The sequence below is a fragment of the Mandrillus leucophaeus genome, unplaced genomic scaffold (assembly GCF_000951045.1).
Source record: "Mandrillus leucophaeus isolate KB7577 unplaced genomic scaffold, Mleu.le_1.0 Scaffold59, whole genome shotgun sequence".
In the NCBI taxonomy this organism is placed as follows: domain Eukaryota; kingdom Metazoa; phylum Chordata; class Mammalia; order Primates; family Cercopithecidae; genus Mandrillus; species Mandrillus leucophaeus.
The window spans coordinates 2,510,292-2,520,600 of NW_012106363.1; the positions used below are offsets into that span (position 1 = coordinate 2,510,292).

At 40.7% G+C, this 10,309-nt stretch overlaps 1 protein-coding gene across 1 annotated transcript in view; it reads left to right on the forward strand.

The window, feature by feature from the left end:
* The window catches only part of MBTD1 (mbt domain containing 1), a 94,806-nt gene that overhangs the window by 82,301 nt on the left and 2,196 nt on the right, over window positions 1–10,309 (forward strand). The window lies entirely within an intron of this gene.

Below are 10,309 nucleotides of genomic sequence, written 5' to 3' on the forward strand. Positions count from 1 at the left end.
ATCACTTGAGCCTGGAAGTTTGAGACCAGTCTGGGCAACATGGCAAGCCTCTGTCTCTACAAAAAAAACAAAAATTAGCTGAGTGTGTGGCAACACATACCTGTGGTTCAAGCTACTCAGGAAGCTGGGGTGGGAGGACTGCTTGAGCCAGGGAAAGTCAAGGCTGTAGTGAGTGGAGATTGTGCCACTGCACTCCATTCCAGCCTGGGCAACAAGGTAAGACCTTGTCTCACACACATACACACACACACACACACACACACACACACAAAAGAATGAAATATTCTCTGACAAGTTTTATGAAGAGAGGAGCTATGGTTTTCTATGATGGGGAATTAGATTTAAAAAAATCAAATATAGTTAACAATATATTTTATATTACTTTGGCTTATGCCAACAATTCACTGTAAGGTAAAACATAGCATAGAAAAAAATTTTTTTTTTTTTGAGATGGAGTTTCGCTCTTGTTGCCTAGGCTAGAGTGCAATGGCACGATCTCGGTTCACCTCAACCTCTGCCTCCTGGGTTCAAGTGATTCTCCTGCCTCAGCCTCCCGGGTTCAAGTGGTTCTCCTGCCTCAGCCTCCCAAGTAGCTGGGATTACAGGCATGAGTCACCACGCCTGGCTAATTTTTTAGTATAGAAAGCATTTCTAGAAAGATTTGGTAAAGCTTGTTTGCCATCAACTTGGATTTCTTACCAGTATCACTCCAGAAAGTTTTGCTTTCTAAGAAAAATGGGTTTATTAGGCTTCACATCTACTGTAAGCATCAAGCATCTGCTAATTTTTTTTGTTTTTTGGGGATAGAGTCTTGCTGTGTTGCCCAAGCTGGAGGTAGTGGCGCAATCTTGGCTCACTGCAACCTCTGCCTCCCAGGTTCACGCGATTCTCCTGCCTCAGCCTCCTAAGTAGCTGGGACTACAGACGCCCGCCACCACACCTGGCATATTTTTTGTATTTTTGGTGGAGACAGGTTTCACCGTGTTAGCCAGAATGGTCTCGATCTCCTGACCTTGTGATCTGCCCGCCTCAGCCTCCTAAAGTGCTGGGATTACAGGTGTGATCCTCTGAGTCTGGCCAATTTTTATTTAAAGATACTTTTTAAGTTGGACTGGACGCAGTGACTCATGCCTGTAATCCCAGCAACTTTGGGAGGCCAAGGCGGGCGGATAGCTTTAGACCAGCCTGGGCAACATGGCAAGACCCCATTTCTAAGAACAAAAAAAGAAAGAAAACAAGCTATTTAAAAAATGTAAAAGTACACTTGAGGATTAAAACTGAAACAGATTTTTCCAGCTGATTTGCCAAATGTGCTCAGGTACATGCCGATCTGCCTCAGTTACAACCTAGAGACTGAAGTGGCAAGAAGAATCAAATACACTCTGTTCTAAACTTTCTGATGTTTGCTTGTTAAGTGGGAAACTAAAAAATTTCTGCTGTCCACTCTAGTGGTACTTTGAAAAATAGGTTTTCTCCCAGCACAAAAGCCATGTCAGCCACACAGAAGTAGCAACCTACAGGCCTGTCTCTTGACCTCTTGTTTATAGGCACAAGCCTCCCACAGGCTCAGAATTATTTTGCCCACCAGCTGCTTGCCAGGTCTGATACTCACCTAAAAGAACTTTAGGGAGCATTATCAAACCAGCCTGATGAAAGGGAATTCTCATATATGTAAGTGGGTAGCAAGAATTCACATGGGAACTTCATTTATGTCAGTGGGCTGACAATAGCAGGTATGACCACTAAGCTTTCTGTGAAGTAAATAACAAGTCTGCTTTCACTTTCTGTTGGATAAGACTTTGGAATTTCAGAATTTTCTTTCCAAGATGTCAAATTAAAAATGGTTTTTATTACTCAGTGGCTATATGACATTGCTTTTTAGAACTAATCTGTGAGCTTTGTGTAGACAATTCGTTTGCCTCCTTCAGCGTGACTCTTGTAGGATTTGTTTCTGACTTGGGTTTAAACTGTTTTGAATTAATGGGCTGGGAACATGGAAAGAAATGTGTAATTAATGAAGAAGTATTAACACCCCAGTTTTTAGTGATATTTACCATTACTAGAGTTCTGGATTCACTGAAAAAATGAATTTTGGACTACATGTAACATATTCTCTAACTATAATGTTTTACTATTTCCTAATAGCATGACATCATCTCTAATACCTTTAAATTGTCCTTTGGACATAGAAAAGAAAAGAACTGTGGACCCACAGTACCTCATTAGATGCCCTTGGGACCAGATGTGCTTTGGAATTGAGAGTTTTTTGGATTTTAGAAGAGAATATAGTCTGTGTAACATACATTATTTAACACTCCAGACTGAAGCACTTTCTAAAGCAAATATATATATAAATATTTACATTAAATGACCCCCAAAAAAAATTATAAGTGGTGTCACCAACTGAGGTACGGCTTTGTTGCCAAAGTTTTTTTTAAAAAACTTCCTGAGGCCAGGTGCAGTGGCTCACGCCTGTAATCCCAGCCCTTTGGGAGGCCGAGGCGGGCGGATCACCTGAGGTCAGGAGTTCAAGACCAGCCTGACCAACATGGAGAAACCCTGTCTCTACTGAAGAACAAATCATTAGACAGAGGTGGTGGCACATGCCTGTAATCCCAGCTACTCAGGAGGCTGAGGCAGGAGAATGGCCTGAACCCAGGAGGTGGAGCTTGCAGTGAGCCGAGATTGCACCACTGCACTCCAGCCTGGGCGACAAAGCAAGACTCCGTCTCAAAAAAAAAAAAAAACCTTTTTGAATGTTGGAATTGAGGATAAGGAAGTGTAGTGCCGCATTAAGCAGCAGCTTTCACTCATGGTGCTGCCTCCTCTTATTTTTTTCTATTAGCAAACAGTTTGTTAGAAAGTTGTCTCATTAAGCTTTAGTTACACAAATAAGTATTTGGGGTTTAGAAACCTGTCATCCATTGCAGGCAAACTGATATCAGTATCAGATGGGCTATAAAACCTTTTGTTTGTTTTTACGTTTGCCTTGATAAATTATCATATTCTGGCTCTGTTGTTTCATCGTATAGCTTGTTGGTCTTTTTGAACTTAAGATCATCTGTTAGTGGTATATTCTTTGGTAGTGCTTATTTTGCAGAAACAGCTGATGAGCTTCATTGGTCTAGCTTGCTTTGTAGTAGGTTGTGTTCATGCCACGAAGGATGGATCATTACTAACACTTTTGAGAATAAGTATAAGGTTCTGCCACAAGGATCATATACACTCTGTAGTCTCAAAAGCCTCTTTTCCTTAAGATGTGGTAATTCTAGAGCGGGAAAAGCAGCACTGGTTTCTGCTTTAAATCTCACCATTTTCAGGGACTACTGTAAGTAGTAAGAGTTGGACATTACTCCTTGCGTTTTTATCTCGAGTATGTAGTATATTAGGAAAAAGTCTGAAGTTTTTGCTGCATGTGATTTTGGTTTGGCTCTTGAGAATTGAGTCTACTCAATAACAGCTTAAATCCCACATCATTTTACATAGGAATACTGTGTGGCTTATATTTATCTTTTAGTTTTGATTTTGTGAAGCGTAATTTTTTATTGCTCTTACTTGGTTTATTCTATCATCTGGAAGAAAACAGACATAACTCAGTCACAAAGATAAGGATCCTTCCACTTTTTTTTTTTTTTTTTTTTTTGAGACAGGATCTTGCTCTGTCTCCCAGGCTGGAGTGCAGTGGTGTAATGTTGGCTCGCCACAACCTCCGCCTCCCGAGTTCAAGTGATTCTCCTGCTTCAGCCTCCCAAGTAGTGGGATTACAGGCGTGCACCACTACTCACTGCTAATTTTTATATTTTTAGTAGAGACAGAGTTTCGCCATGTTGGCCAGGCTGGTCTTGAACTCCTGACCTCAAGTGATCCACCTGCCTCAGCCTCCCAAAGTGCTGGGATTACCGGCATGAGCCACTGTACCCTGCTGATCCTTCAGCTTTCAATATGATTAATGTACTATACTTGATTCTTCAATATTTGCAGAGTTCAGAGTATTTTTTTTTTTGGTTGGCAAAAGCATTATATGTGTCTTGAAAGGATTGTATTTGTATAGGAAACTATAGCTGAAGTGTGATACATTTTTTTTTTTTTTTTTAAGATCTCACTTTATTGCCCAGCCTGGAGCACTGTGGTGCAATCATAGCTCACTGCAGCCTTGAACCCCTGGGCTCAAGCAAATCTCCCACTTCAGACTCTGGCATTGCCCAGCTAATTTTTTTTATTTTTTGTAGAGATGGGTCTCACTCTGTTGCCCAGGCTGTTTACTTAAACTCCTGGCCTGAAACCATCCTCATTCTTCTGCCTTGGCATCCCAAGGTGCTGGGATTACAGGCATAAGCCACCATGCCCAGCCTGATAAATTTGTTTCAGAAGAAATCAGATTGCTTAAGAATGTGCAGGCAGTAAGCTTTGAATTTGGAAGTACTTTTTAGAACAAGAATTGTGTTTTCTAAAAGAGTGAATTGTGAACTAAAAAGTTAGGGGAGCACATTTCATACCAATAACATCCTACACCCAGATAACACATTTAAACTGTTTTACTTTGATTTCTCCAACTAGTGTTTGGGCTTATATGAGCTATGAAATGCTACCCTAAAAGTAGTGTTTTAAGACCCTTTCTTTCTTCCTTTGGGTTTTTACCCCATCTCAAGCAGAGACGTTCTTGAAAGAAATTAGCCAGCTGTTCTTAAAGCTCTCTGTAATTCATTTTACTTTGTCTTGTTTTAAATTTGAGAGTCAGAACTAGTATTACCAGACTCTCAGAGAGTAGAAACAATCCCCCCCAACACACACACTCACTCTCTCTTCCTTGTTTTCAGAAATACAAACTTTGCATAATTGGTTCTCTTTTCAGAGTGTCCTGTGCAGCACAGCTTTCCTAGTTATATAATGCACTTTTCTTACCACACATGTAAGTGAAAGCTTACTTTAGTCTGACTTGATATTTAGAGAGGAAGATGCCAATTGGGAAGAAGCCTGTCAGTTTGTCGAGCCTGCCCATGACAGGTGGGGTGCGGAGGAGCTTCTCTGGTGACGAAGAGTTGACTCCTCCTCCATATCGAACCCTTCCAGCACAGACAGCCCCGGAGGCCTTCCCACCTCCCAGCACTAGCCGAGAGTTCAGTCCCAGCCTCAAAACAGGTAATTAGTCACATCAGCATCTCAGGTACTTCAGAGGGTAAAAGTACTGGGTAGGGTGGTGGGAGACAAAGCATGGTCTGGCATGACAGATGCTGACTCATTGGATTTTTTTTCTTTTTCTTTCAACTAAAGAATTCATTTCACTAGTCCTTAGTAGTCACTTCACTAAGACCAAACGTCAGGGAAGGATTTTTACTTTGTTATAAAATAGTTCCGAGCTTCAAATAAGGGTAGTTGGAATTGTGAGACAACTTGGAATATTTCATGGTTTTTGAACATTCCGCATTGCAGAATTGTATGTGACTTGACCTGGGAACAAAGTGTGTCATTAGGGATAAGTCCGATTAAAAAGACAGAAAAGGCTTTGTTCATAACATTTCATAGTGTCTCATTCATGGAAAGGATATGTTTTGAGTTCCAGTTTAATTTTAGTTTTCGCAGTAACATTGACCACAATCTTAGTTGAATAACAAATTTGGAAATTGAATACCTGCATAATTTTTTTATTTCCATAAGTTCATGATTATGTATGTATAGTGATTAAGTAGTCAGTGGCATTTGATTTGAGTTTAATTGGTTAGGCCAAGGTAGTAGATTATAAGGAAGACTACAGAAGGCTTTGCCCTTTGTAATTACTAAGAACAAGCATGGTATTATCATAGGGTATGAGGACTTCACTTAGGCATGATGAACTTCAGGTCTGAGTACAGATCAGATCATACAGCTTCAAAGCCAAAGTTATACCTGCTTTGGCATGTGTTCTGCTATATGCTAACTATTGCTTTTAGACTAAACTGTTTTCTCTAATCAGCATTCTTTAAAATGTCTTGTATGTTGAAAACCTAGGTGAGACTTTTGTTACCTAGCTCTGTTTTCTTCTTCTTCTTCTGTTTGCTAATATTTTTGCACCTCTGGGGGTTTTCTTGTTTGTTTCCGTTGTTGGTTGGTTGAGGGGTTTTTTTTTTGCCATTTTAGGATATGTTCTTTAGCTTTTCCCTCCTTCACAATGTGTTAGGCCGCCTTGCCCCCTTCCCACTCTGTTTCTCTGAAGATCACTGTGATATTCTTACAACCAGAGGAAATTACACTACTACTTTTGTATGAAAAACTAATTAGGATTGTAAATCCAATGTTACCTGCTCTTTAACGGAAAAATGTTCAAAGTCTAAAGAGCGTTCCAGTTTCTTTTCTTGTCTAAGTTTTTTTATTTTTGCACTTATTTATGAAATAGTCTTGCATTACTTAATTAAGTATGGATATTGTGAGTTCCAAATATATTTGAGCTTTTGTTGGATCTTGGATGTATTTTCTTTAAGCATGAGGCTGGTTTTGAAGATATATGTCACATTTTGTGATAGGTTACTGGTTCATTTAAAACAGAACGTCTGGCACTGGCAAAACCCAAGAATTTAGAGTAGACCTACTAGATGGAAACTACCCGGCCTCCTACGTGACTTCCTTCTTCCACTGGTGTCTATAGTATCTTCTGAGCTAGAGCACAACTGGTGGGGCTTGGTGTGATTTTTCCCTGATGAAACTAAGTAGGGACTGCATTGGTACCTTAACTATCTGAAAGCTATGGTTTAATTAGCGGTTGAGAGAGTTTATTATTTACGAGCTTCGTAGCTGGAAAAATGTGATTTCGGTTAGCTTATCTCCTGAAATGTTAGTGATTAGTGTCAACAGAGTGACTTCCTTCTAAAAACAGAGCTAAGAAAAGGCATTTGTGTGGAAAGTGACTTTCAACCACAGGATTTGTTTTATTTCATCCATCATTTATTGAGAAGGCCTGGAAAGGAGAAATGATTTATGTGAAGATAACCAGACAGGCTTTGTTTTAGATTCCATGAAAACAATGAAACTTTTGCATTAAAACATTGCGCATCTGAGTGAATGTTTCACCTTTATCTTGAGTTACTTTTTTTAGCACATCATTTTCATATTTTAACATGACTAGAAGCATAATCCAGAAATTTGTTGTTAGCAGTAATGCATATAGCTTCAGGATAGGCTTTAGAATCTCAACTTACCTTTCTTATATTTTTTTGAAAAACATGCGTTTGAATGAGCTTGATCTTGAAGCACAGTAATTCTTTTCTCATTCATTTAGCCATACAGTCATCATAGAACAAGATACTGTTTTAATCAACCTTTTATTGTGGGTACTGCACCTTTAATGAAACTTGGGTTTTGTTTTCCTTTCCATGTATGTATTTTCTCAGTATTGTTAAAATGGCCCTCATGCTGAATGACTGCACGCTGGCTAGATTTGAAGGATAACTGTCATACATTTGATGTCATTCCTCATAAAAGCATTTTTATTTATATTAAGTAATTTTTTTAATGAAAGAAAGAACTAACTGCACAGTCTCGTTTGCTGTACCTTTGAACAGTCTGATGGGTGTTTGCTATGATTATATGCATAACGTATTCACTTTTCTGTCTTTGGCCTGTTAAATTTTTGATCACCAATGCCAAAACCAGTACCAAATAAAATAAATTGCCATCTCTCAAAAGATTATTCTTGGCCAGGCGCAGTGGCTCACGCGTGTAATCCCAGCACTTTGGGAGGCTGAGGCAGGTGGATCACCTGAGATCAGCCTGGCCAAATGAGGAAACCAAATTCGAAACCAGCCTGGCCAAAATGAGGAAACCTCATCTCTACTAAAAATACAAAAATTAGCCAGGTGTGGTGGTACACGCCTGTAATCCCAGCTACTTGGGAGGCTAAGGCAGGAGAATCACTTGAACCTGGGAGGCAGAGGTTGCAGTGAGCTGAAATTGTGCCACTGCACTCCAGCCTAGGCAACAGAGCGAGACTATCTTAAAAAAAAAAAAAATTATTCTTTAAATTAGCAAGTAAGATGTCAGCAGCCATTATTTTTAAACTAATTGCTTGTAACTAAAATCAAGACATGGGCGAGGCACATCTTTTACTTTGTCTTGTTTTAAATTTGAGAGTCAGAACTAGTATTACCAGCCTCTCGAAGAGTAGAAACAATCTCTACAAAGTATAATCCCAGCACTTTGGAAGGCCGAGGTGGGAGGATCACGAGGTCAGTAGTTCAAGACCACCCTCACCAACATGGTGAAACCCCATCTCTACTAAAAAAATAAAGACATGAAGTATTTTTCTGACTGTACTATTTGACTTTAAAAGTTGTAACAAATTTAATATTGTTCCACATGATGACACTGCCATTCCTTCATGAAAAACTTAAATGGCATACTACCTATCCAGATACTCTGCTGAGTTTTCATTCTCCTCATCAATTGACTTTTTTCTCTGTATGAGCAGTTTCCAATTTACATCCCATATATATGTATCCTCTCACTTCATTTATTAATGAAAAGATACATAATAGAGAAAAACGAAGAACTTTTACTCTTGATCTGGAGCCAGATGCCTGCAGGGACTGGTGGTTACCTGTGTGAGTATTGTGGGCAACCTGGGCAGTGAGCTCTGTGGTGGACAGAGATCTCAGGCTGCCCAGATTAAGGGGGTAGTAAGTAGCCAGTCAGTTCCCAATGATCACAGCTCTTTAAGGATGCTGCACTCATGTTTCCAAGTCTATCTACTTTTCAGATTTTCATGTGAAATCTCTTGTATGGAAATACTCAGTCAAATATGTAAAGAACCATTCAAATGTATAAAGAGGCCAGGCGCGGTGGCTCACACCTGTAATCCAAACACTTCGGGAGGCCAAGGTGGGTGGATCACATTTGGCTAGGAGTTCAAGACCAGCCTGGCCAACATGGCAAAACCCCATCTCTACTAAAAATACAAAAGAATTAGCCAGGCTTGGTGGCGCACACCTGTAATCCCAGCCACTCGGGAGGCTGAGGCATGAGAATCACTTGAACACGGGTGGCAGAAGTTGTAGTAAGCTGAGATCACACCACTGCACTCCAGCCTGGGTGATGGAGTAAGACTGTGTCTCAAAAAAAAATAAAAAATAAAAAAGCACAGGGCTCAGGCAGGGGTGGAAAAAGCAGTTTCTGACTTCTGATTTAGCAGATCCATGTATGCTAAAGAAGTTGGGAAAGAAGGTAGCATTGCTCACCATGGGACTAGATTCCAGTGGATGTGTTAGCACAAAAGACCGCTTCATCTGTTCTTTAAATTATTTGAGCTCAACTTTGGTTAGACAGTAACTTTCTCACTCTGTCGCCCAGGCTGGAGCACAGTGGCACCATCTTGGCTCACTGCAATTTCCGCCTCCCAGGTTCACGCCATTCTCCTGCCTCAGCCTCCCAAGTAGCTGGGACTACAGGCACCCACCACCATACCTGGCTAATTTTTTTGTATTTTTTAGTAGAGATGGGGTTTCACCATGTTAGCCAGGATGGTCTCGATCTCTTGACCTCACGATCCGCCTGTCTCGGCCTCCCAAAGTGCTGGGATTACAGGCTTGAGCCACTGCGCCCAGCTAGACAGTAACTTTAAGAAACCCGAACACAGCCAGGCATGGTGGCTTACACCTGTAATCCCAGCACTTCGGGGATATGAAACTGAAAAACTGTTTTCCATACTAAAGACCTACAGAAACACGGCTATACTGTTAATCTGTTTTCGTTAAAGAGTAAGTCATCAGATAAGAACTCAGGCAGGCACTCAGCATTGAACTGGCCCCCTGCCTTGTCCTCCCACATAGCTGGGACTGTAAGCATTAGCCACCACACTCGGCTCTGGAGTTTAATATTCGTTTTTCTTCGTAGGAGAAGAGGTGTACACAGGGTCTCACTCTGTCACTCAGGCTAGAGTGCAATGACACAATCATAGGTCACTGTAATCTCGAACTCCTGGGCTCCAGCAATCCTCCTGCCTCAGTCCTGAGTAGCTGGGACTACAGGCTTGCACAGCCATACCCAGCTTTTTTTGTTTGTGTTTTGTAGAGCTGGGGATTTGCTACATTGCCCAGGCTGCTACCACATCCAGCCCAGATTTACTTTTTTTAAATGTATGTTACATCCTTATATAATTTATAATTTTTTTAATGTTTTGATTTAACATCAGATTTATATCTTTTTCTTCAGATAATCTTTTTAATAAAAGTACTCCTTGGGGCCAGGCGCAGTGGCTCACACCTGTAATCCCAGCACTTTGGGAGGCTGAGGCGGGCGGATCACGAGGTCAAGAGATCGAGACCATCCTGGCCAACATGATGAA